This window comes from Sus scrofa, chromosome 8 (genome assembly GCF_000003025.6).
Source record: "Sus scrofa isolate TJ Tabasco breed Duroc chromosome 8, Sscrofa11.1, whole genome shotgun sequence".
NCBI classification, from domain to species: Eukaryota; Metazoa; Chordata; class Mammalia; order Artiodactyla; family Suidae; genus Sus; species Sus scrofa.
This window is the reverse complement of record NC_010450.4, coordinates 68,234,043-68,261,229: the sequence shown is the minus strand read 5'-3', so window position 1 is coordinate 68,261,229 and position 27,187 is coordinate 68,234,043. Positions and strand designations below refer to the sequence as shown.

The 27,187-nt window shown below is 39.2% G+C and overlaps 1 long non-coding RNA gene across 1 annotated transcript; it reads right to left on the bottom strand.

Annotated features, from left to right (window-relative positions):
* LOC106507787 lies at window positions 371-26,253 on the bottom strand. The gene is made up of 3 exons (XR_001304043.2): window positions 19,992-26,253; window positions 15,940-16,064; window positions 371-1,019 (listed from the first exon to the last, which is right to left on the bottom strand). It is a non-coding gene; the product is annotated as an uncharacterized LOC106507787 (long non-coding RNA).

Genomic DNA, 27,187 nt, shown 5'->3' with positions numbered 1-27,187 from the left:
ACTTTTCAGAGTATATGACATATGGTAAACATTCACTAAATACTAGTTTCTCTTTCCATGGTAAGATTCTTTTAATTTTTAGAACTTTAATATTTGGGATTTCTCTAAAATTGGATATAAACATTTTTTGTATCCATTTTACTGCTGGATCTTGATCCTAGACACAGAGGGGCTACAGTGAGTCAAGTGAGGCACTTGGATGAAACATTTACGGAGGAACTCATGCTCAGGGTTACGCATGGGCCAGCCCTGCCCTTGCATGGCTTTGAGAGTGAGCACCTCCTTAAATGTAGCATGCCAGGTACCACGCCAGTCCTAGTCCTAATCCTAGAACACTTATCTTTTTTTTTTTTTTTAATTTTATTTTTATGGCTGCACCTGCAGCATATGTAAGTTCCCAGGCTAGGGGCTGAATAAGAACTGCAGCTTCTGGCCTAAACCACAGCCACACACCAGATCCAAGCTGCATCTGCAACCTATGCTGCAGCTTGCAGCAATGCCATATCCTTGAACTCCTGAGCAAGGCCGTAGATCAAACCTACATCCTTATGGAGATGGTGTTGGGTTCTTAACCCTGTGAGCCACAATGGGAACTCCCTAGAATACTTATTTTAATTCTCAAATTTTTCATATTGCTTTTTTCTCATAAAATGCTTGTGGCTTGGTTAAGCTACATGGCCACTATGACTGTTTATAAAGTCCTCGGGGCACTTGTGTTTTGATCAAGACAAAAGAAAATACAAAATATGTATTAGGTTTCTATTGCTGAATGACAAATTACTCCAACACTTAGTATCTTAACTCTTTGTTATCTCACATCATGTCCAAGGAAACAGCTTAGTTCAGGGAATCTCTCGAGGTTACTGTCAAGATGTCACTTCGAGCTGCAGTCATTTGAAGGCTTGACTGGGATGAAGAATCTGCCTCCAAATTCACTTACATATCTGTTGGCAGGAGGTTTCAGTTGTTCAATACCCGAGCTAATGACATGACAGCTGGCTTTCCTCCAAGTGAATGATCTGAGAGGGAGAGAAACCAAGAGGGAAGCTGCGGTGTGTTTTATAACCTCATCTCAGAGGTGAAAAATCATAACTTCTGCCATGTTATATTGGCCACACAGACCAACCTTGATACAAAGTGTGAGGGAACTCCATGGGGTGTAGGTACCAGGAGGCAAAGGGATCATAGCAGCTCACTTTGGAGGCCGGCTACCTCAATGTGCTTTTAAGTGTTTCCATTTGGTGCTATCAGTTAAAACCATTAATTAAAAGAAGTTTTGTATCTCCTCCAAATCTCTCTTGTCTTACCTATAGAATGAGAATAACACTTATACAGCACCTGCCTACCTCATACAGTCAGATGAGCGGAGCTGCAAGCATGCAAGTTAAAGGCGAAACAAGGTAAAGAACAGTAGCATCACAATAGCGCTGCCATCTTGGGGTAAAAGCAAGCTGTTGATGGCAGAAAGCCACGGTCATCTAGTGAAGACTGCTCATCTAGTGAAACTTCAAGGAGTGCATGAAAGCCAGGAATTTCAATAGGGCAGAGGTTTGTGGAAGATGCAGTTATGGTGGAATCTGTAGCAGATCACGATCAGGCTGTGTGCAGCAGAAAAGAAAAAACTGGGGATCCAATGACCTCTCCATATAGCAGTGTGAGGCCAAGGGGGCCCATCCACAGAGCCAGACCTGGATGATGGTTTAAAAGCCTAAGCCATCAAACATAAGTAATCTCCAGTTGTACTTCAAAGAGTTCCAGGAAGCTGCCGTGCCATTGTATACCATCCCCTGCTTCTCAAAAACAGTGCGCATAGGGTCCCCTGGCAGAATTGTTACAGTGTGGATTCTGAGTCAATAGATCTGCAGTGGGCTGGAGATTCTTCATTTCTAGCAAATGCTCAGGTTGTGTCACTGCTACTGGCCTGCAGATCAAATTGAGGAGCCAGGTTATATACCCGTTGATACTAGGATCAGTCGGGACATTGCTATAGGGTCTAGAGGCCAGGAGCCACCTGGGAACATCACTTAAAGTTTCAGGATTGTTTCTCTTCACCCTGGCTGCCAGCTACCCCTCAGCTAATATGCTGGATAAACAAGCCCATGTAGATGAGAAACCAATTCTTCAATCTTTATAAAACAGGTTTTGAAAAGTAGAAAAAAGTCAAAAGACTAATCCTATACAAATAAATTCTGGTTTCAGAATAAAATGCTTCCTCATACAGGGTAAATAGCTCCTTCAAGGCTAAATGGTTCCCTAAATTGAACTTCCTTTTTTTAATCTCGCATGTCCCTTCTGTCATTGAAACTGCTTTGCCTCAAGGGAGTATTTGATTTCTTAAAAGTGCGTCACATTTTATGATTCTTGATTCAATCTGCAGTTAAGCTAAATGCTTAAAAGTGCCATAAATATTTAAGTAAGACCCTCCAATTTCGTATGTACACAGAAGTCAAGTATTTGAGTTGTTAATAGTAATCAATTCTGGGTAGGTACGATGATGACAGAAAATCAAATCTTTTTTGAATACTTCTATGCATTCTGAATTCTCTATGAGTGTGGTATTTTCATATAAACAACCACATAGTTACTGTATATGCAACTAATTCTTCTGTTCAATCCACACAGCCATCCTCAGACTGTATCACCTCCTGAGGTTCAGAAATTTAAGCATTATTGTTTAATTTCTACCATGCGTCAGACACTGTATTAGGAACTGAAAGTATGTATGTGTATGCACACACACACACACACACACACACACACACACACACACACACACAGTCCCTATTCTCAAAGAATGTCTAGTTCAGTCAGTGCTGTAAGTCTCAGGGGGTAGGGAAAACACAAGACAATTCTGATATTATTCCAGCAACCAAGGGAAATCTTGAAGAAAGAATCCGAGTTTGCTAACCAGAAAAGCAAGGAGAGGACACTCCAGGCTGAAGGAAGGGCATAAAGACACCTTCACTGACTAATTTTTCAGCAAGTCTGATTTTAAAGCACATTAGCCTCATTAACTGGTTAGTCCATGTCGAATCTCTAAGAGTTCTCTCTGTGAACAGTAAATTTGGTTGATTAGACTTTGATGTTAATGAGAGCCTCGTGCTAATTTGATGGCTTGCCAAAAGAATGTGCACAGAGAAACCAGGATGAAGAACCCTAAAAGACTATAATCCCGGCCCATAAGGGCATTCTGAGACAGGCAGTCCCAGGAATTTACTTCCCACTGCTCTTTATTTCCCAAAGAGCCGGGTTTTTGAGGACGTCTTTAGGAAAGCCATTTTTCCAGCAGCCTCCCCATCCGCAAACATGCACAGGCACACAGTCTCCCCATCACCACTAACAGCACCCAACATATGCACAGGACACTTAACTTCATGGAAACCAGTAGGAAGAAAATAAACTAGGCAACACAAACTAACTCCACTCCCAAAGGGGAAAAAACAACTCAAAATTATGCCCCTTGAAATATCAGTAGAGTAGCCTTGGTTATCCCTTCAATTATTCATGCATTTAACACCTACCAGGTGCAGGTGCTAAGGACTTAAAGCTGACTGAGATATGGTATTCTCCTTCAGGAAGCTGCAAATCAGACCCTGGCACAGTAAGTGCTGTGACAGATAAATGGAGATGGACAATGTGTTAGGGGCACAGGTGGAGAGCCTCTAAGTCAGCCTGTGAGGAGTTGTCCTGGAAGGTCGCCTGGTTTCCTGGGAAACTGCAGAGGACCACAAATTTCTCAGTATGGCTAGAGCCAGGGGTGAGTGTGCAGGGGTGGTGGACAATAAAGCTGAAAATAGAGAAAAAAATGGGATCACCAAAGCCTTAGATACTAAATGAAAGAGTTTGAATTTTCCCCTTGAAAGCTGTGGGGAGCTATTGAAGGATTTTAAGCAAGGAAATGGCATATGATTAAAAAGATCAATATCACAGCAGCATGGACAGATTGAAGGGAAAAGACACTGGGAACAGGAAATGCAGTTAGGGGGCTACTGAAGGATCCAGAGGTGTTTACTCAGGGCAGATTAAGGGAGCTGTGTGAGCAAAGTGGAAGGGAAGACTTTAAGAGATAGTAAGGAACAAGAGCCTCACAACACAGAGTGTCACCAAAGAAATCTACCCTGGCTCCAGGTTCTGAGGCACTTGGTGAATAGAGAGAAAAAACACATGGAAAGTGTTAATCTCAGCAGTTTTCAGTTGGAGTGAAAAGAGGAAAGGCTCATTCATAGAGGAGACTGAAGATGTAAGGCAGTTTGTTACTGATGGGCCATGAGTTCTGTAGGCCACAATGGAAACTTCTGGAAGGTCAGGTGGGCAGCATGGAGCAGGTGTAAAGAGATGTATAGCAGCTTGGAAATAAGCTTTCAGTAAATACAGGTTATCTGGAAGGCCTAAACAGGGATGTGGGGTTGATGTGGGCAATCGCAGATGTTTGAAAGATATGCTGTATCTGTTTTAGCCAAACTTACTTGACCGTGAAGTGTTTTTTAAACTATAATGTACGGCTGGAACATGGAAAGGAGTTCATGAAATGCAGTGAGCTCTTTGGTCAAAGTAGGTAGTTAAAAATGGCCTAAAGGATAAACTAGTTGCTACAAAAAAGATCAAAAATCTTTGTGTCATTGTAGTGCCTAATAGAGAAAAAATTAGAGGAATCCAATGTATTTGTTTTAGTAAAAACGAAAAGGAAAACCGGAGGAAATGATAAAGCTAGAGGACTATTCTTGCACAGGGTCCTCCTCCCATATGCCCAGAGGTTTCCTGTGACCCTGCCAACCCAGGCTAGGTCATTTCTCCCCACGGTGTCCCAGCCCCTCTTCATGACTGGTTATAGGCTTTTAGTTTCTTCAAAGGAGCCTGAAGCTGGAAAGACAGATTTGAATTTAGAATGAATGGATTTCCTGGAGTTTTGTACCTGAAGCTGGTGGAGTCTTAGCCTCAGTCCCCAGCCTGAAATCTCCTCCCCACTTCCCTATCCAAGCTCCCCTCCAAATCATCAGGGTCAGCCACATTGTCTTTCCCCAAAAAAGTCGCATTCGGGACCTAGAGATTATCATACTAAGCAAAGTCAGAAAGCACTCAAGTACCATATGATATCATTTATATGTGAAATCTAAAATACAACACAGATGAATTTATCTTCAAAAACAAAAGCAGGCTCACAGACATAGAGAACGGACTTGTGGTTGATGGGCAGGGGTGGGGGCTGTGGGGGAGGGAAGGATTAGGAGTTTAGGATTAGCAGAGGCAAACTATTACATGTGGGATGGATAAATAAAAAGGTCCTGCTGTATAGTACAGGGAATGATATTCAATATCTTGTGATAAACCATAATGGAAAAGAACATGAAAAAGAATAACTATAAATACCTGAATCATTTTGCTCTACAGCAGAAATTTACACAACATTGTAAAACAACTACACTTCAATGACATGAGAGAAAAAAAAGTCACAATCAGGCCCTTGAATTGGATCAGTGTGTTTGGATGGGACATTCCAGAAACCAAAGCATCCACAACACAATTTAAATGGAGGGGGGGAGTGGTGGCAAGGGTTGTCGATCAGCCCATCTTCTTGGTCCCGCAAAGTCCTAAACCTGAGGTGAGGAGCATAATGGGAGGAGGGCCAGAGTGGTGTGTTCTGGGGTACAGGATCCAGAGCGGGGACCTCTTTGCCCAAAAGTCAGAAAGAACAGAGTTACTTCTTGCCACAAGCAGGCTTCACCAACAAGCCATAAGAAAAAGAGTAACCATTGCCAACTGGACAGCAGGTCCAAAATGAAGTCACTTAGGCTAGCCCCACATCACCAACCTGATGATTAACTTAATTATGCAGGTACCTGCTGAGCCCCTGCAGCCTGCTACTTGCTCACTGTCTTAGATGGTGGGTAATTTCCTCCTGGATCCTTGCTCTGCAGCTTTCACATTATGAACTTTCAGACTTTTTATGAGCATTTCTTTTTCCTGACTGGGTCCAAAAACCAATCAAGGGTCCGACTGGGTCTAATGTAAAAATGAGACAGGGTCCAGATTTAGACTGGATCCAACTTAGAAACCAAACTGAGTCCAGGGTTAGACCAGGTCCAACTCAAGCTAGCCTGCACCCAGTATGAGACCTCAGGTAAATAAAATGTTGTTTGAAGGCTGAGCAAGCAGGTTAAACTTACCAAAGATAATCTTGAACTATAGTGGCTGTAGTGGAGAAATTCTAACCTAGATAAGTTTATCCATTTACGAGGTGTCTTAGAGAAAAGGGGGTCTCGGTCAAGCACCCCCCATTAAGGGTAGAGGGAAAATGATTTTTCCTCCTCTACAGTTTCAGGTGACCAGGTTGAGAACTGCTGGCACAAGCCACTGGGTCCAGAGCCCACAGACAGGATCCTGGGGAAACTGGCAGAAGTCAGCAAAGGATGAGGATTCTTACCAAAGTCTACGCTCCTGATGGGGAGAGAAAGTTAAAACTTCCCATTGGCCTTTCCTTTTCAAATTCAGATCAGTAGGCAAAAACCATTAGTAAGAATTAAATCTTTGAATTATGGAGTTCCCGTTGTAGCTCAGTGTTAATGAACCCGACTAGTAGCCATGAGGATGCAGGTTTGATCCCTGGCCCTGCTCAGTGAGTTAAGGATCCAGCGTTGCCATGAGCTGTGGTATAGGTCGTAGACACAGCTCGGATCCTGCATGTAGGCCGACAACTACAGTGCCAATTCAATTCCTAGCCTGGGAACTTCCATGTGCTTTGGGTGGTGCCCTAAAAAGCAAAAAATAAAATAAATAAAAATCTTTTAATTGTGCTTCATGAATTTGCTGCCCGGTACTGACTGCTTGTCAATCCTTTCTCTTCCAGGGACAGCTATCAGCTTCTTGTTTGTCTCATTTCTCATTTCATGTCCTGAGAACTTGACTTGGCAACCATCAGGTTGGGGTTCCCCCATATATGGGCAGATAGAAATATGAATTGTACCCCACCTGTGGCTAGGGTCCTGTCACTGTCCTCAACAATTTTCTAAAAATGGTAGGTGAGTGATGGCTGCCATTACAGAAGTTTTCCAATAAATGTGAACTAAATTTCCTCCCAAATTTCATTTCATTATTTTGAAATGAATTTCATTTCATTTTCATTATTTTAAGTAATGAAAGGCATAATTATACATCTAGAAACTCCGATTCAGAAAAAAACATAAAATACTTTGTCTTTTTCATTTGTTATCATAAAAGCCTTGATGATATACTGCCTATTCTTTCCAAGGACCTTGAAAGCTGTGCTCAAGCTCAAACCTTGTCCAAACCTTTTTTTTTTTTTGGCCATGCCCATACCATGTGGAAGTTCCTGGGCCAGGGATCAAACCCATGCCACCGCAGTGACAATGCCAGATCCTTAACTCACGGCATCAGAAGAGAACTCCTTCCAAACTTAAAAAATTATCTAATAAAGTCTTATGGTAAAACAGAGGAAAAGAATGTGTCTGACTGTTGTGATCTTGGTGATCTTCTACCTAATTTGTACTTACAATAATGTAATGATCTCCTCCCTTGCCCCAGCTGGCTGAAATTGAAGTATGAGAAATAGAATCTGTTTTTTAGAACTTTCGGTCAGTAAATCTTCCTTTACCCTCCGCCTCTTTTCTGAGTGGCTCTTCCACTCCTTTGCCTCCCCTCATGACTCTTGCATTAGGTCTCCATGCTCCCAGCAGCCTGGCTGCCGGCAGTTGGGATTAAGGTTTCCTTACTCTTCATTGCCACTTCCAAACCATTCTTTCCCATCTCTGTTTACAAGATGATAATTATCTACCCTCAGGGAAGGATGAACACAAAGTTGTCTCTGAGTAGGATAGAGAGGTGTGTTCCAAACCACCTGCTCAACATCCCAACTTTAATGTCAACTGCAGTCCTCACTGGTGCTTCACAAACAAGCATCCTCCTGCTGCACAGACTCAGTCTTCCTTTCTAGAAGTGGAACCAACCTTCACATAGTTGGGCAAATCATAAGCCCAGGAAGCGTCCTTGACATCGCCTTCTCCCTCAGCCCCAAATACAAACCATCGTGTTTTCCTGCTACCTTTACTTCTGCAGAAACCTTGAAGCCACCTGCTTTCTGCCACCCCCGCTGCCTCCCCGAGTGCAACTACCATCATCTCCATCCTGGTCAGGCACGATATTTGTCTAACTGGTCTCTCCACTCTAATCTAATACCACTGCTCAATGGGCTCTCCATCTAGAGATCAGAATATTCTCTTCAAAATACCAATCTGATCGTGTCACTGCATAAAAAAACATTTGATGGCTTTCAAAAACTGGTAGGGAAAAACCAAAATCTTTAGCAAGTCCTGCATCATCCTGTGTCTGCAACACCCTTACCTCATGGGCTCCAGTCACAATGGCCTTCTCTGTGGTCCTGGAACATGCTACATGCCTGTTTACCATAGAGCTGCTACTCCCTCTCTCTGAAATACAAGAACATCTTCTCCACCTCATCTTACTTCTCCCAGACTCCAAGCCCCAGTCTGTCACCCCTTTCTTTTACCATGGTTTTCACTTCATCAATTTCTATGTTTCATTCAAATCTCAGATTGTGTCACTTCTTGGGAAATCTTATTTGATGCCCCTGAGTAGATGAGTTCTGTTCTAGTGTGTTCCAAGAAATATGTTTCCCCCCCCCACTCGGAAATATGTGCTTTTATTAATTACTATCTCCTCAAATAGACTGGAAGTTTCGTAGGACAGAAATCATGCCTGGTGTTGCCAATTATTGTATTCCTAGCCACTAGACTTGTATTCAGAACATAGTAGGCTTTCGATTAAATGTGTTAAATTGTATAGAATAATGTAATAATTAAATTTTGCCTCATAACAAACAACCAAAAAAAACTTAGTGGCCTTTAGCAATAAGCATTTTTTTCTCACCCTCATGGGTCTCCTGGTAACCCAGTGTAGGCTTAGCTGGGTGACTTTGCCTTAGGCTCAACTGCACTTGGCTTTAGGCTGAATGTCACATTCAGGTCTATTTCATATGTCTTCCCCAGGATATGATCTCATGGAAAAGTCAGAAGCACAATATCCAAGCCAAACTACACAAACACATTTATGGCGTCTGCTCATGTCAGGTCCACTAGCATTCCTTGGCCAAAACAAATGTCATGACCAAACTCGAAACTGATGAGGCAGAGAAATATATCCCATCCAGAACGGAAGGAGGCATGAGTGAATATTTGTGGGGCAATAATTCAAACTATTATAGATAGATATAAAATTCACTGTAATTCAATTTACAAAGGGTTAGATGACACAAAGATGACATATTAATAATGGCCAGTATAATTCAGTGGAGATTTTAAAAAAAAGGACTGGGATCTAGAAGAAAAAAGTTTTATCAAAGAAGTTTGATATAAAGTAGTTCTTGAATAATGAAAGAATTTGAACTTGCTGAGACAGAGATCCTTAGATATCTCAAGTGGATGAAATAGCAAAAGCAGAGGCCTGGAGATAGATAGGTATGAAGGAACATACTTTAATAGTTGCATAGTTAGGACACACAGAACCTGTAGGGTAGCAGAGAGTGAAAACTCAGTGATATTATTCAGCAGTGGATAGTCAGTCATGGCTTTTAAGCAGTGGAGTAACATGGTCAGGGCTGGGCCTTAGAACTATCGATTTGGCAGTAATGCATGCATGAGACTTTCGGGGGGGGAAGGAACTGAATGGAAGGAGAAACATTAGTAAATTCTTAGAATGTTTGTGAAGGCATGAAAAATATCAGTAAAAAATTGGCAATTAGTTGCCTGCAGAGAGTCAAGAGAGAAAACTTCAAAGGTAATTGGGATTTTTCAATTTAATAGGTTTGGAAAAGAATAGTAAAATTATCAGAAATCAAAATATTTAGGAAGAAGAAAAAATTTAGAGAAGATGATTAGCTAGTTGTATATTTTTTAATAAATTTTATTGGAGTATAGTTGACTTGCAAAGCTGTATTTCAGGTGTAAGTAAAGTAAAACAGTTATACATTACATATGTCCATTCCTTTTCAGATTATTTTCCCACATAGATTATTACACAGTATTGAGTAGGTTACCCTGTGCTATACTGTAGGTCCTTGCTCCTTGTCTTATACATAGTAGTGTATATATGTCAATCCCAAACTCCTCATTTATCCCTCCCCACCACATTTCCCCTTTGGCAACTGTAAACTTGGTTTCAAAATCTTTGAGCCCATTTATATTTTGTAAGTTATTTGTGTTGTTTTTATTAGATTCCACATATTAGTGTCTCTGTCTTCCTCTGTCGGACTTACTTCACTTAGTATGGTAATTTCTAGGCCCATCCATGTTGCTGCAAATGGCATTATTTCATTCTAGGTTGATACTTCAGCATAAATATCCAGAGGAAGATATCTGACAGGTATGGAGCTTAAAAATGAGACTAAAGCTGAAGACAGGTACTCACTCATCCATTCAAGAACTGTGTATTACTATACTCTTTTCAGGGGTCATTTCCATCTTGTCACCATTGTATATCCAGCATCTAAGAGGTTCCTGGTTTAACACAGGGACTTATTGAATGAATGCCAGGCAACAGGCTTACAATGGTAAAGGAGATACAGACCACGCTCTCAATAAGTTCACTGAGAGCTATTATTGTAGAAGTTATGACTGAAGCCAGAAGAAGAAATACAATTGCCTAGAATCCTTTAGCCAACCCTAACTGGCCCAAAATAAAACCTTGGTCAATATGAACATGCAGAGATAGAGAGGAAGAACAAGAAGGAAGCTGGAGCCATCGAAGGAGCAGCTTCATAAGAGAAGGAAAGCAAAATAACCAACTCTTGTAGGAGCCAAATTAAGAGAAAACCTCTCTAACATCATAGAGGTGAAAACAGAATTTCCAACAGGATGAAAAATACTAACAAGTTATTTGATGTGGCAATAGTGGGTCTATGATGCTTTTTAGGAGTTAAGGAAAAGATGCAGAAACTAGATTGCAAGGACTTAAAGAAACAACAAGCTCTATATGAGTGAAACCAGTACGTTCAGTCTCAACTTCTTAAAAAATTTGATAGTTGTTGAAGAGAAGATATAATGTAATAGTTCAGAGGGTTCTTAATTACTGAATTAAAATAACTCATAATCATGCAGGAACGACCAATATCCTTTTTTGTTGTTGTTGTTCCCTGTTCAGTTATTCTTCAATCTATGCCAAGCAAACCCCTAGGTCCAATCATGGGACTCTTTCCCTAACGCTTTCATTGATCATTACCTCTTAAAGTCCTAGGTAAGTTTTTTGCTCTGGTTCAAGTGCTAAATCTATCTTTAAGGCATCTTCATCCAGGTCTTTTCCTTATAGCACAGAGAGCATTTATAGTATAGAATTCTATACTACAAGGAAACTGAATAATTTTCTATCTTCTTCTTCCATTAAAAACAAAATTCATTCTCACCCAGGCAACCGTTCATACATGTCTACTTATACTGCCCTGTTCTTGCATCTTGCCTTCCCCATAAGACAACTCCTCAAGCCACTGTCTTTTTCTCCTTTTTGAATAGAAAGTTGCAAATACCAAAATAGTGAATGGAGGCAAATAAGTATAGACTCATGGGGTTTTTTAAAAAATAATAATAAACAGATGATTTGAACAGCTCTATGTTAAAAAATTGATAATCTAGGGAGTTCCGTTTGTGGCTCAGTGGTAACAAACCCAACTAGTATCCATGAAGATGTGGGTTCGATACCTGGCCTGGCTCAGTGGGTTAAAGATCTGGCATTGCCTTAAGCTGCAGTGTAGGTCACAAATGTGGCTCAGATCCCATGTTGCTATGGCTGTGATGTATGCTGGCAGTTGCGGCTCTGATTTGACCCCTAGCCTAGGAACTTCATATGCCACACACGTGGCCCTAAAAAAAAGAGCAAAAAAGAAAAAGAAAAAACAAAAAATGATAATCTAGATTAAGTGGACAAATTTTATGTTCTCCACCAGAACATGACATGCTTACATTTCTGCAAGAAAATATAGATACCTCAAATGGATAAGAATTAAAGCAATTAATCTCAAGTCCAAAGAGTTTCAGGTAAGGTTTATGAAACTCTCAATGAACATGTAACCCTATATTATATTAGCTGTTCCCTAATTTTAAACACGGTTGGAGAGGAAATTGCCTGTTAGATTTTGGGATGTCAGATTAGCCTTAATCCCAAAATGTGTTTTGGACTGTACAAGAAAAGAAAATTATAGGACCATTCACGTATAAACATAGATACCAAAATCCTAAAAAATATATTATCCAACTCCAACAATATATTTTAAAATTATGATCAAGTTTAACCTAGGATTGAAAAAAATTATTGAATAACAGAAAAGTCTACCAACTGTACTTCACCAAATCAATGAACGAAACCTAAATTAGCATATGATTTCTCCAATAATACAGGAAACTATCTGAACATTTATCACTTAATAACTAAAACAAGGCAAAACACTTCCTGAGACTAGGAATAGAAAGCTTGGAACTTTCCTAATTTCATAAGAGCTGACCACCAAAATTCTATACCAACATTAAAAAAAAAATCTATTAGAGTGATTTAAATAAATCAGCGCGTTTTACAAAGTCAATTTGAAATAGTAAAAGCTTTCCTCTCCACCAGCAATATCCAGCTACCAAATGGACATCCATTCACAATAGTGACATGGACTAGAATTAACCTTACGAGGAACGCACAAGAACTTTCTGGGGTAGATACTCCCTGTTCTTGGTTGGGTGATCCAACATCTATAATTCAATGTCATCACAACCAAGGTTTCAGTCAGACTTTTTTTACCACTCTTCTGAATCTTTGAAAATCCTCCCTCTTGTGTCACATGCATGTTACAATTACATGTATATTGTCTTGTTTCCTCTTCTCAACCTTAAGTCATTTGAGAACAGTCTTTTCCATTTTTAAAATTCTTTGGAATAAATACGTTTGAAAAATTCTTCAAATAGCACAGAATCTTGTATGACATATATGTTGAAGGAAAAGGAGGAAAGAGATTATAAATGTATGTTTTCTATTTTTCAATAATTTCTCCTAGGAAGAGTTCTTAAAATAGGTACATAAAGTGGCACATTGAGGTTGAAAGTCTTCTCAATTTCTTTTCTTTTCCTATAGTTTTTAATATTATGGTTGGCTATATCCTAAATTGGCCAAAGATCTAGTAAAGGTTTGGCATATTTACATTTATGTTATCAATGAATTTTTTTATAATGATTTTATTTTTTTCCTTTATTGCTGGTTTACAGAGTTCCATCAATTTTCTACCATACAGCAAGGTGACCCAGCTACACATACATGTACACATTCTTTTTTCTCATATTATCATGTTCCATCATAAGTGACGAGACATAGTTCCCAGTGCTACATAGCAGGAGCCCATTGCTAATCCATCCCAAAGGCAACAGTCTGCATCTATTAACCCCAAGCTCCCAATCCATCCCACTCCCTCTCCCTCCCTCTTTAGCAGCCACAAGTCTTCTCCAAGTTCATGATTTTCTTTCCTGTGGAAAGGTTCATTTGTGCTGTATATTAGATTCCAGATATAAGTGATATCATATGGTGTTTGCCTTTCTCTTTCTGACTTACTTCACTTAGTATAAGAGTCTCTATTCCATCCAAGTTGCTGTATGTATCACTGAATTTTAAAGAAATATTTTCACTGACAGTTTCATATTGATTTCTAATCCAGTTTCCCTTTGGATTCTCATGCACCATCTATTTTCTTGTAATAGAAGCTTTGGGAAAATTGAATCATTTTTTAAAATTATGTATATTACTGTTCCTTTTCTTTTTTACCAAAAAACCCACACACCTCTATTTTGTTTCTAAATTGTGTATCAGTGTCTCTAAATAGCACATGAATCAAGCATGCATCTGGCAAATTGCTAGCTTGTATAATGTCCAAATATTTCCTCAATAGAAATAGAACCAGAATACTAACCAAAATTATTCAGTGTATGAAGATTGTGTCTATTTTATGAAAATTTTGAATTCTCAGGAGATTTATGTGCCCATAGACTCATAAAAATTAGAGCTTGAAATTGATCTCAATAATTATATGAGGACAGAGAGAGGTTAAGTTACTTTCTTACATTACCAAAGAAGTTGGTGAAAGAAAATACAGCAGACACAATCAATTAATCAGCTACTCATTGACTCATACTTTTTGTTCTTATTACTATGCCATTATTCATGGCAAGTAAATTTGAACAAAGTCACATAGAACAGCCAGACCCACACAAAATTGTAAGGTCAGTAATGTTTCTTTTCTTTCACAAATTTCTCTTCAGTGTGATACCCGTTCCTCACTTTCCGGTTGAGGAATCCTTGGAACCATTACTTAACCACTGTGAGCTTGTTACTTTGCATGAACATTGGAGATATGCCTATTTAAAGCTGTCCGGGAAAATTAAAGGATGAATGTAAGTCTTTGCTTCATAGTAGCTGATGAAGAGTATTTTCGTCTTCTTTCCTCTCTTTAAGACTACATAGTTTCCCAGTCTTTAAAATTCTATCAAAACAGGAAGAATATCTCTCAACGTAACTTACTCTTTGACAAATGAATTTATACTATTTTCCAAAAATCTAAATTGTTTTGTTTAAAGTAAAACACTGTATTTAACACTATAAAAGAAATATTGGCTGCAACATTTATGTAAACTCCTTCTTTGTGTCTATATATCCTACTGAAAAATAATCATTTATTTATATCCTAAAATTTGACACATTAGCTTTGGTACCAGTTTTTGACAATCCCAAGGGAAAGTATGATAGAAAGAGGACTAGATTAGGAGTCAGGAAATCTTGCCTCTAACTCTGACTCTGCCATTATTTAATCATATCCTTTAGGGTGAATCACTTAATCTCCCTGACTCTCCTCCTCATCTGCAAACTCAAGGGGGAGAGCCAGGTGATTTCTGAGTTTCTTCACCCCAGAAATGTCTCTGATTCTCAATGCTTTTACAGATGCTCAGTCTTCCTGAGAACTGCTCTTCCCTCAAAACTTGTAACTTAGACTACCAAGGCCTTTACCATTTCTCAGAGATTTGCTCTTGGAAAATGGAGATATAACCTAAAATTAATAATAAGGGAGTATGACCATATTTCCATACACCCTTATCATGGTTTATGGTTATACAAATGCTCAGATATATGTGGGATATTAGTCCCTTATCTCACCTGAATTGTTGGAATATCATAGCAGTTTCCCTCAAAGTATGTGTTAGAAGTAAAAAGGATTTCAAGAGTAGGAGCACTACTTTTTGTATTTAGTGAATAGAAAAGGCTGAGCCAATCATTAAAGTTAAGAGCAGACATAATTACAGCACTACATCTCCAACTTTCTCAACTTGAATGTTATAAATGATAAGATACTTGAGGTACCCAAGTTATTTTTTAATTCCCTAGGCACGGTTTTCTCTGAAGCCACAATTACCTGCTGCTAACCTAACCAGTTATATGAAGAGAACACTTTCCAATCATTTCATTCATTTACATACTGCGTCATCTATTCAAAAGCATTTTTTAAAAATTGAATCCTTCCACTTATTCACTTGATTTCAACCTTTTACCTACTCAAGGAAATTGCCTCAGCAATTTCCCCCAACCCACATAAATTTGTCATCTTTACTGAATATTTCCTGTCTGTATAAAAAATGCTATACTTTCTCCCATGAAAATATAAACCCTTTTGACCTCATAACCCTTCTAGATTTTCTTCTCCTTATAGGGAAATTCCCCCAAAGAATTGCCTACATTTCTTATTGCCAATTATTCTCCTTATAGAAAAATTTCCCAAAATAATTGCCTATATTTCTTATCTCCAATTATTCCCCTTCATTTTCTCTTGACTCCCAACAAAAAAAAGGCTTTTGCCACCATTGCTGTACCTGAATAACTCTTGCCAAGGTCAACAATTACCTTCACGCTGCTAAATCCAGAGGCTGAGTTTCAGTTCTCATTTTCGTTGACATATCAGCAGCACATGACATGGATGATCACTTTCTTTTCCTGGAAACAGTCTCTTCATTTAGCTTCCAGAATAACTGTTATAAAAACGATAATAATGACTCACCTAAGCTTGCTCTCTTGCATTCTGTCATTCACCTGCATTGATCCATCTGGTTTTCCATAAAAGCTATACAGATGAATTCAACTTTGACACGATGAAAACTGCTACCCCTCCATCTTCCTAGTCTTTTGTAGGATTCCTATAATTCCTCCTGGGATGGAGCATTGTGGTCCTACTATGATTTACTACCTTAACCAGAGCATAAGGTGGGAATTGGGAAGTGGAGGGCAATTTCAGAGGTTTCATCTTGGCTTTTTAACAGGCTGGCTCTTCCTCCACAGGTGAGGAAACCAAAGTGATGATTCTACCAGCTGCTGAGTATGTAGCTTCCATGCTTACTCACTCAGGAACTGAAGAAATCACCACAGGTTGGTTGTGGATTGGTCCTCCTGTGAGTTGAATGGGCCAGGACTCCGTTTGTGTCTTGGCTCTTATGTTGGGCGGCTCTAACAAGGATGCTGTGACAGAAGTTTGAGGCCTCTGGTATTAGTATTGGCTCAGCCCCTTTTCCCAGTAATCCTTACAAAGTCTGAGTGTTTCCCCAACCCCAGCGTTCAGTGCACTGATAAATGGCTATAGAGCCCTTTGATAATAAATTGGTAAACAACTTCTGGAAATACACTGTAGTTATACACAGTCCTTCCCCAGGGGGACTGGACTCCTCTTTGCTTTGAAGCAGTTGACTTCAGTCCTCTACCTACAAGGTCTCAATATTATTTGGTTTTATAATTCAAGCAATCCTCTCATTGGCTGCCCATCTCTCTTAGCTCTAAGAAACTATGGTGTATCAGCCATTGCCACAGATCCCTGTAACATCAAGGATCCTGGTTGCTATTCAACTGTGCTGTGAATTCCAGTAATTATGGCCACTTTGCCCCCAGATAGTTAGGTGCCACCATTGCATCTCCTCTATTCTAGAATCCTAGTGTCCCATTGATGTTACAGAGTTAGTTCCACAGCTCCTACCATCAACTTGCTTGCAGAGGACAGCCAGTACTGAGCTTCTGAGTGATGTCAATGCCCCCGCAAGCCCACCCCACACCATTCTTCATTGCCTAAGTGAAGAAAGTGCCCTCTGCCTCCTACAGGGGAACATAGTCAGCTGTTTATGTGATAAATGTATTCTAACATGGCCATTTCCCTGAGCGATTCCTTGCTCAATTGTCTACCAAAGCAGTTACAGCATCTCCACTTCTTTTACTATATCATTGTCATCTCCATAGTTTCAAGGAGTGAAAAAGGCAGCGAATCAGGACCAGATCCAGGTGTTATTGCCAAGATGTTAAACACTGAGTCACGAGAAAATATCTTCATAACAATAAACTCTTCCCCAACCAGTTTTATATTTTACCCGCCACCCCTTACATACACTATGCCCATACACGCTCTCCTGGTTCCTGTTGGCATAAGCCATGTACTACAGCTCTTTAAGTAATAACCCACTTCCTTCAATCACAGAGACTGAACTTCCTTGTTCCTTCCAGGCTAAGACTTGACCCTGAGTATTGGCCTAGAAACAATGAGAAGAAGCGTAAGCAGATGGTAACAAGGGCAAACTCATCTTGGAAGTGCTCAGGTGAAGCCTTTGCACAACTTCCAGGCAGTAGGAGCTGCTACCCAGAAAGAGGGGCTTCTTCTGCCAACCCTGAGGGTTCCTAGAAACCTCGTCAGAGCAAATGCTACCTTAATCAGCAGCGGATTCTTTTTTTATCCAACCCAGAAAATGGTAAAATTTCAGACTCTCATTGTAAGGGTCTTATTCCTAGGCCCACTCTTCATACCAATTGTTTTAGTTTGGGTTTCCTAAACAGCAGGCTCTGAGTCAAGGACCTGGATGCAAATCATTTCCTTGGGAGGTGATTCCAGGAAACACATTAAGGGTGCAGGGAATTGTGAACGGGAACGGAGGAAATCAAAGCAACAGAATGTTAAGGTGCAAGTTTTCACAGTGAGGAAAAGATAGTCTCTGGAAAAATGAATTGTCCTACCAAGGGGCAAAGAAGTTGAGGCATTTATCCCCAAACTCCTGACACCTATGTTTGCTGGCTCAGAGGAAAAACTCTTAGCCGCCTTCAGGCCCATCCCTGAGCACAAGCCAAATGTGTTCCCTCAGTCAGTGAGGCAGAAATAGTGGATTTGTATAATCCATAGATGCTGTGGTGAGATCCAGGTGGGCCAAGGAAAAATGGAGGGATATTGATAGCACCTGCTGTGTATGCTACCATATACTGAAAGCCTGTCTGTCTTGCCTTAAAAAGAGGGTGTCAACCACATATTTTAAATCTTTATTATTTTTTCAATTTTTATTCAAAAACTCTTGTTTTATTCCATGACCGAGATGCTCTCTACAGATTGGAAAATAATGTAGTGAACAGCCACTGAAGAATTTTTATTTATGGATACAATAGGTAGATAAATATAGAGATATTATAAATATGATATATATTTAATATAGATATGGATACTATATATGTGTGTATATATTTTTATATATACATGTATGTATATAATTCTGTGTAATAGAGATGATGAACTGAAAAGAAGAGAGACTACATGTATTTGTAGGGAAGACAGGAGGGTATTATAATCTCCAGAGCATTAACCCCGGCAGTAACTATTGGTAGAATGGGAAAAGGGACAGATAATATGTTAATGAGATGGAATGTATAGGACTTACTGATTGATAGAAAGTGGGGATTAAATGAATAAAGGAATCAAAATATAGTTAATAACTCTTCCCTTCTTTTAGATATGCAAGCTAAGTACTTAATAGCAATCAAGTGAAAAAGAATTTATAGATATCATCATATCCATCTAAAAATCTAGTGGAAATCCTAATGCTGAATTTTAAGCTAACTCCTCAGATTATTTTGATATTTTGCAAAGTTCCAGAACCATGGCCTGGTATGATAATACCAGGATCCCTTCTTAAGAGATTGGAATGTCTTTAAACCTCCTCCTGGTATCAGTACCCAGAACATTATCTATTTTATGTATTCAGAGTTTCTGTCTGGAAATTTATAAAGCCATATTAGCATGAACCAAAATATTTAACTGTATATCTACTGGACTTCTAGTAAGCACCTTGTCAAAATGCCAAATAGTGTCATACTCATTGCCAGGTTCTGAGTAGAACCTTCCAGCAAAAGGAGGTGAACTGAGAGATGGATTGAAAAACAAAAACAGATGAACAAAAAAATCCAAATGCCGAAATATAAAAGTTTCCTCCTCTATCTCTAATAAGCATTGGATGTATATCAATTGAGGCAGCTCCAGAATGAAGCAGGATGGATTCATGATTGGCCATTCAAACTTATTAATTGGCCCATGTTAAACTCAAATCCACTACAACCTTGTTTCCACGTCACTAATACAAACCAGCTGTGACACATTCTTTCCTCTTGAGAGAAGGATTTAATGCACCATTCAACAGAAGACGGTATCTCTTTCAACTTTGCGTGAGGATTTCTTGCAACAACAACAACAAAAAACTGGAACAAAAAGAGGCGACTTTTTCCTCTAACTTCCTAATGACTGGAAAGGTTAAATATCTCATTAAATTTCAGCAGAAATAAAAAGATTTTGTATGAGAGGAGTTAAGGACAGTGATGGTAAAATCCTGGATCTTCAAGAAAAGTGGAAACAAATATTTATTTCTGACTGGTTTGGTACAGCTTAATCCATTCAATGAATATTTAGAGTGAATGTCTATTTTATATTTGACTGGCACTTTCTCTGAATGCTGGGGACATAGCAGTGTATAAAATAAAGTGTGTCCTATGAAAACCAGAATGGTAAATATCTAACAACCCATTCTCCAGAGGGAAAAGTCCTGATTTGTAAACTTCACAGATTCCTATAGTGTAAATACTCCCGTCATGGCCAATCTCAAGGTACTTACAGGACATCACTGAGGAGGTGGGACGTGATGCACACAACTGGCTTTCAGGAGCCAGAAGGAGCCAGCTCCAGCACACCTCTGGAACACAGGGACAATGAGCTCTCTCTCAAAAAAAGAAAAAAAGTGGTTGAATTATGTAGAAAATATAAGTTCTGAAAAACACTATATGCCTTTGTTGTATATTCTATCCTTCTCTTAGAGGTTCTACAAACACTTTAGCCCAATAACAAGTCCTACAGCAGACTTATTTAGAATGATCTAGCCAGTGTTTCTCAAAACGATGTGACTACAGAACAAGCTTGTCAGCCTGGATAATCTTGAAACTAATAATCAGCTCTGGAAGTTGGTGCATCTGACTGTAAAGGACTTAAATGTGAGAATCTCAAAACCCTCAGGACTGGCAGGGGCAGGTACACCTTAACACAGCCAGAATGACATTTCCCAAAGGGATTGATTATGTGCTCTGAAGACATGGAAAATCTGTTCCAGTATCATTTGGTTCTCACCACTGAGACTTGTTTTAGTCCCCATTTACATATCTATGCCTCAGTCATTCAGGGAATGGTCAGATTATATTTTCACTTGTGAATTACATAAATCCTTTATTTCCTTCTCTTAAATTTTTCTTTGTCACTCATTTAAGGCTGATAGGATAAAAAAAAAAGTCAAACTAAACCAGTAATTTTATTTGATAACAACTTGACAATAAAAATAACAACTTGGGCTTGAAAAAATATTAATTAAAAGACTACAATTTGGAGTTCCTGTTGTGGCGCAGTGGGAAAGAATCCCACTAGAACCACTAGGATGCGGGTTCAATACCTGGCCTTGCTCGGGGGGTTAAGGATCTGGCATTGCCCTGAGTTGTGGTGTAGGTCACAGATGCAGCTCGGATCTGGTGTTGCTGTGGCTGTGTCAGGCTGGCAGCTGTAGCTCTGATTGGACCCCTAGCCTGGTAACCTCCCTATGCTGCAGGTGCAGCCCTAAAAGCAAAAAAAAAAAAAAAAAAAAAAAAAAGACTATGATTGGATCAATAATGGAGGCTTTTTTACAACAGCATGGATAACTGAGAAATTGTGATAAGCCACTTATATTTTTATCACAACAAAATTATGGAGATTCTTGAACATTGATTTAACTTCATATTAAAAACAAAAACAGAGACCCAGAGCAATGACATGCTCTAGAAAATATCTAATAGTGATATTGTGTTGCAGGTTTAGAATATATTTAATTTTGAAAACACTTATTTTATCAAATAATAGAGTTTTCCATTTAGGCCTTTAAGAAAATTCCAAAATGGTGAAACACTCTTGAAAAATAATATTTCCATTTATCTACCTGCCTACCTACCTGCCTTTCTATCTGTCTGAGTTTTGCTATGGGATCAAGATATTAAAGGATGAAATATGTTTAAATATATTCACAAAAATATTTCTAGACATTTTTAAAAGGATTTTTGCACATACTTATCCTTTTTAGAAAATTCCTAAATATCATTTGTTGAAATTACAATGATTAAGCCTTAGACTACCGAAAATGAGGTTTTCTGGATGTGGTTAAGTGATAAAGCATGATACTAAATCAAATGATATTTGTATTTAATTCAGTAAATTTCTACTAAGAACATGCTATGAAAGATGAGAGAGAATCAATCCTACATGTCAATGAAAATGAACAACTCATCTCAGGACTTAATGAAGTCAGGTTCTTTATGTCTCAGGGCAGAAGGAATTCAGTGAAAGGCAAAGCGATGGGTAAGAAGTAGATTTATTAGCATAGGACACTTGTGAAGGATAAAGTGGGCAGGCAAGAGGGCTTTGCCCTGAGAACTAAGTGGCTACATTTTTTTTCTTTTTATAACCTCCCTTGCAGCATATCGAAGTTCCCAGCCTAGGGTCGAATCAGAGCTGCAGCTGCAGGCCTACGCCACAGCCACAGCAATACCAGATCTGAGCCACATCTGGGGCCTTTGCAGCAGCTTGCAGCAACACCAGATCCTTAACCACTGAGCAAGGCCAGGGATCGAACCTGCATCATCACAGAGACAATGTTGTGTTCTCAACCCACTGAGCCACAACAGGAATCCCAGGCTATGTTTTTATAATCAAAGCAAAATGGGGAAGGGGAAAAGACCACTTTCTTCTTCTTCCTTTGTCAAGATGTTGCAGGAAAATGGGACGCAACAGGGTAGTCATGTCCCAGGTCTCAGTCAAGGTCCTGGGATGGGCCACCAAGTGGGGGTCCTTGGCTTCACACAAGAAAGAATTCAAGAGTGAGCCATAGTAAAGTGAAAGTAGGTTCACTGAGAGAGATACACATTCCATAAACAGTATGCAATCCATAAATATGGGTTGGTTCATTTCTATGGGCTGGGCTATTTCATACACTAATTAGTGGGAGGATTATTTCAATGATTTTGGAGAAGCAGTGGAGATTTCCAGGAATTGGGGCACCACCTTTGGTCTTCCGGGTTAGCCTCTGAACTGCAATGGCACCTGTGAACATGTAATTTAGCATGTTAACACATCACAATGAAGGTATAAGGAGGCTCGAGGTCTACTGGAAGTCAAATCTTCCACCATCTTGGGCCAATAGTTCTAACCAATTTTTGTTGTATCCTCAATGGCTACATCATTCTTTGAAAGGTTATATCTGTTCTTTTCTCTCCTGTTCCATCTAGAGTTCAAGTCTGTCAGAAAGCAAAATGTTTTCAAATATTTTGATGATAAATTTTCCAAGGGGACTATTGGCAATGAAATAAATATTTGCCAAGTAAAATAGAAGACCAAGTTAACAATCTAAAAGTAATTTTGGTTAAATTAAAGACAGTCATGCATATTTGGCTTTATCAACATTGACAAGTTTAAGCTGAAGGTTAAATTATTGACTCACTCATACAGTTTTTGTTAACATATAAAATAAAATCACTGCCTAAAATAGAACCTACCAAATATTATTATAGAATGCTGACTTCACCCATATGGTAATGATAGTTATTATGCAAACTCTTTTGAAGCAATTGATTATGGCTTTTTAAAATTCTGCTTAAAAGGATTTCTGTTGTGAAATAGGTGAATTTGAATGAAAGGTTGCTCCTATGCTTTCTGACCATTTTTTTTCTTCATAAAAATAAAATTTGTTATCTATATCCTCTGTGGTTGCTAGGATAAAATATCTCCTTAGGGTTGCTAATACTAGTAGCAGCAACAGCTGGTGAATCTAATTTGCATTTAAATGAACAATTCACAACTATGTCCTTCAAGTCCCAGGATGCTCCTGATGGATTCTCTCTGCATAGATACAGTCATAGCTGCGCAATGGATATGCAAGCAACAGTGTGATCTAAAAGCTGCATCTGTTTGGGGGGTTGTTTTTTCTTTTTTGGCTACACGCATGTCTTATGGAGTTCCCAGGCCAAGGATCAGATCTGAGCTGCCGTTGGGACCAACACTGCAGCTGTGGCAATGCCAGATCATTTAACCCTCTGTGCCAGGCCAGAGATCGAACCTGTGTCCTGGCACTGCAGAGACACTGCAATCCTATCGTGCCACAAAGGGACCTCTAAAAGCTGCATCTGTTAATGGATCAGTCACTCTATGAAGGGCTGCTGACTTTTGAAAAAACAATCCATCCCAAATCTAATGTCAAATCTCCATGCCAGGCCATCTTATTTCTCAGGCTGTTCAAGGGTTAATTCTAGCAAGACTAGAATTGGCCTGAATTATTTTATTAAGTAAAAGATCTACCCAGAAGCCTTTTCCCTAGTCCAGGCATGATACATATGATTATAATCTTGCTCTGAACACATGGGTTCAAGGAATTTCAGGAAAGTCTTTACTAGCTTGTTAGCATTGTTTATTGACAACAGTTAAGAGTCACGATTTGTACCTAATCTTCACAAGACCCTGAACGTCTCTGCCATTGGTGTTTCCAGTAGTGACAGGTTCCAATTGCTAAGGGACATTTCCAGGACCCAAAGTGATAGTATTTTCCAATCTGCAGTTTTGCAAGAAAAACATATAATATAGCAACAGCAATAAGTGCCACTGGTGCTGGTTACACAGCAAGACAATTGTTCTATATCCAAGACTTCCTTTTAGTCTTTCGGTTCTGAGGGGCTCAGTACACTTATCAGTGGTTCTTGGTTTGCAGGAACAATTGCATCCATCCAGCCTTTACAGCAGTAGTGAAACTGAGCAGGACGACCCTGTGAGGCCCTCCCAGGTACAAGTCCTTTCTGTGTCCCCCATTTCTCCTTTGCAGGAAAGAGGCTTCATTCAGCCTCCTAGATCTCTCTGAGCTTCAAAGGGCAGATTCAAACAGTTGCTAATCAGGGAAGGGAGGGGATCCTGAAACGAAGGAGGAGTAGTCAGGTAACAATAGTGTAGTCACCCTCACACCATATACAAAAATAAATTCAACATGCCTTAAAGACTTAAATATAAAACATCATGAAACTTGGAGTTCCCATTGTGGCACAGTGGAAACCATCCAACTAGGAACCATGAGGTTTCGGGTTCGATCCCTGGCCTCGATCAATGGGTTAAGGATCTGGTGTTGCCATGAGCTGTGGTGTAGATCGCAGACTCGGCTCAGATCTGGCATTGCTGTGACTCTGGTGTAGGCCAGCAGTAATAGCTCCGATTAGACCCCTAGCCTAGGAATCTCCAGATGCCACAGTTGTGGCCCTAAAAAAGACAAAAGACGAAAGAAAGAAAAAAAAAAGATGTCATAAAACTGTTAGAAGAGAACTTAGGCAAAATACTCTGATGTAAATCCTATCAATGTTTTCTTTATTATTACTATTATTATTATTGCCTTTTTAGGGCCACACCCACAGCATATGGAAGTTCCCAGGCTAGGGGTCAAACCAGAGCTGTAGCTGCCAGCCTACACCATAGCCACAGCAATGTGTGATCCCAGCCACATCTGTGACTTATATCACAGCTCACCACAATGTTGGATCTTTAACCCACTGAGCAAGGCCAGGGATCGAAACTGAGTCCTCATGGATGCTAGTTGGGTTTGTTATCGCTGAGCCATGACAAGAACTCCCAATGTTTTCTTAGGTCAGTCTCCAAAGGCAATATAATTAAAAGCAAAAATAAGCAAGTGGGATCTAATCAAACTTATAATCTTCTGCACAGCAAATTAAATAATAAAAAGGAAACCCACAGAATAGGAGAAAATATTTGCAGTTGATGCGACCAATAAGGGCTTAATTTCCAAAATATACAAACAGCTCATACAACTCAGTAATAACAACAACAACAAAACAGTCAAACAACAAGCAGAAGACCTAAATAGACTTTTCTCCAAAGAAGACATATAGATGGTCATAAGCACATGAAAATATGCTGAACATCACTATTATTAGAGAAGTGCAAAGCAAAAATATAATGAGGTAACACTCCACACAGGTCAGAATGGCCATCATTAAAAAGTCTATAAAATAAATGGTGTGGAGAAAAGGGAACCCTCCTACATTGTTGGGGAATGTCAACTGGCACAGCCACTGTATAAAACAGTATGGAGTTTCCTCAAAAAAACTAAAAATAGAGTTGCCGTATGATCCCATTCCTGGACGTGTATGCAGGCAAAACTATAATTCAAAAAGATACAAGCACCCCAATGTTCATTGCAGCACTATTGCAATAGCTAAGACATGCAAACAACCTAAATGTTTTCCATCAACAGATGAATGGATAAAGTATACACACACACACACACATGCACACACGTACACACACACAATAGAATGCTCAGCCATAAAAAAGAATGAAATAATGCCATGTTCGGCAACATGAATGGAGCTAGAGATGATCGTACTAAGTGAAGTACGTCAGAAAGAGAAGGGCAAATGCCATATGATATCACTTACATGTGGAATCTGAACTATAACACAACTAGGAGGCACAGTGTCCCTGGTGGCACAGTGGGTTAAGGATCCAGCAATGTCATCACTGCAGCTCACGTCGCAACTTCGACGTGAGTTCAATCCCTGGCCTGGGAACTTTCACTTTCTGTAGGTGCAGCCAGAAACAAAATATGACACAAATGAAATTATCTATGAAACAGAAACAGACTCAGACATAGAGCATAGACTTGTGGTTGCCAAGGATGGGGGAAGTTGGGAAGAGATGGATTGGGATTTTGGGATTAGCCAATGCAAACTATTATATAGAGAATGGAGAAACAACAAAGCCCTACTCTATAGCACAAGGAACTACAGTCAGTATCCTGTGATAAACCATAATGGAAAAGAAAATGAAAAAGAATGAATCTATATATTACATATATATGTATGTATATAACTGAATAAATTTGCAGAACAGTAGAAATTAACACAACACTGTAAATCAACAATAGAATATCGAATATTTTATTGAATAAAATAAATTTTTTTAACGAAACAACAGTGGGTGACTGACCTGTATTATTACTTTATTTATTTATTAGTTTACTTATTCTGTGTTCATCTGGGGAGACCAGACTAAAAAAGGAAAATTAACCTAGTCTATATTGCAGTTAAAAACTAGTCAGTTCATGGAAGAAAACACTAGACATCATGGTTTTTTAGAGCCTGAAGATGCCAGGAGTTTCAAAATTCTCATCCAAGACAAAAAAATCATTTTTCCGACTCCCTTTGTCAGTTCCCTGGGATGGGATTTATCTCTGTAGTCTGGATGCCTGAATTCACATAAGGAAGCAAAGTCCCCTCATGCTATCTTCTCATTTATATTGGACTTTATATTCCCTTTCTTTCTCTTTCTTTCTTTCCTTCCTTCCTTCCTTCCTTCCTTCCTTCCTTCCTTTCTTTCTTTCTTTCTTTCTTTCTTTCTTTCTTTCTTTCTAGGGAAAAATAGCATAAAAAGTAACTATAGCTCTCCTCTAACTTAAACAGAGTATTATTTAGGTATATTGTTTCTAATTAAAAAAAAACTCACGTGCGCCAAGACCAGCTCAGCAGGATGGGGCTGAAGAATGGGTGGTGTGAAACTTAAGGAAAAAAGTTAACATAAAACAAGACACAGAGACATTTATCTTAAGTAAAGGTGGGAACCGGGAGACTCAAGGTCTCAGGGCAGAGTGCCACCTCAAGAAACCACACTGGTTTTATTGTGCTCTTGAGGATTACATCAAGTGAGGAGGGGGTTGTAGGTGCAGGATATAGGTTTTTTTAAGTTATTTTA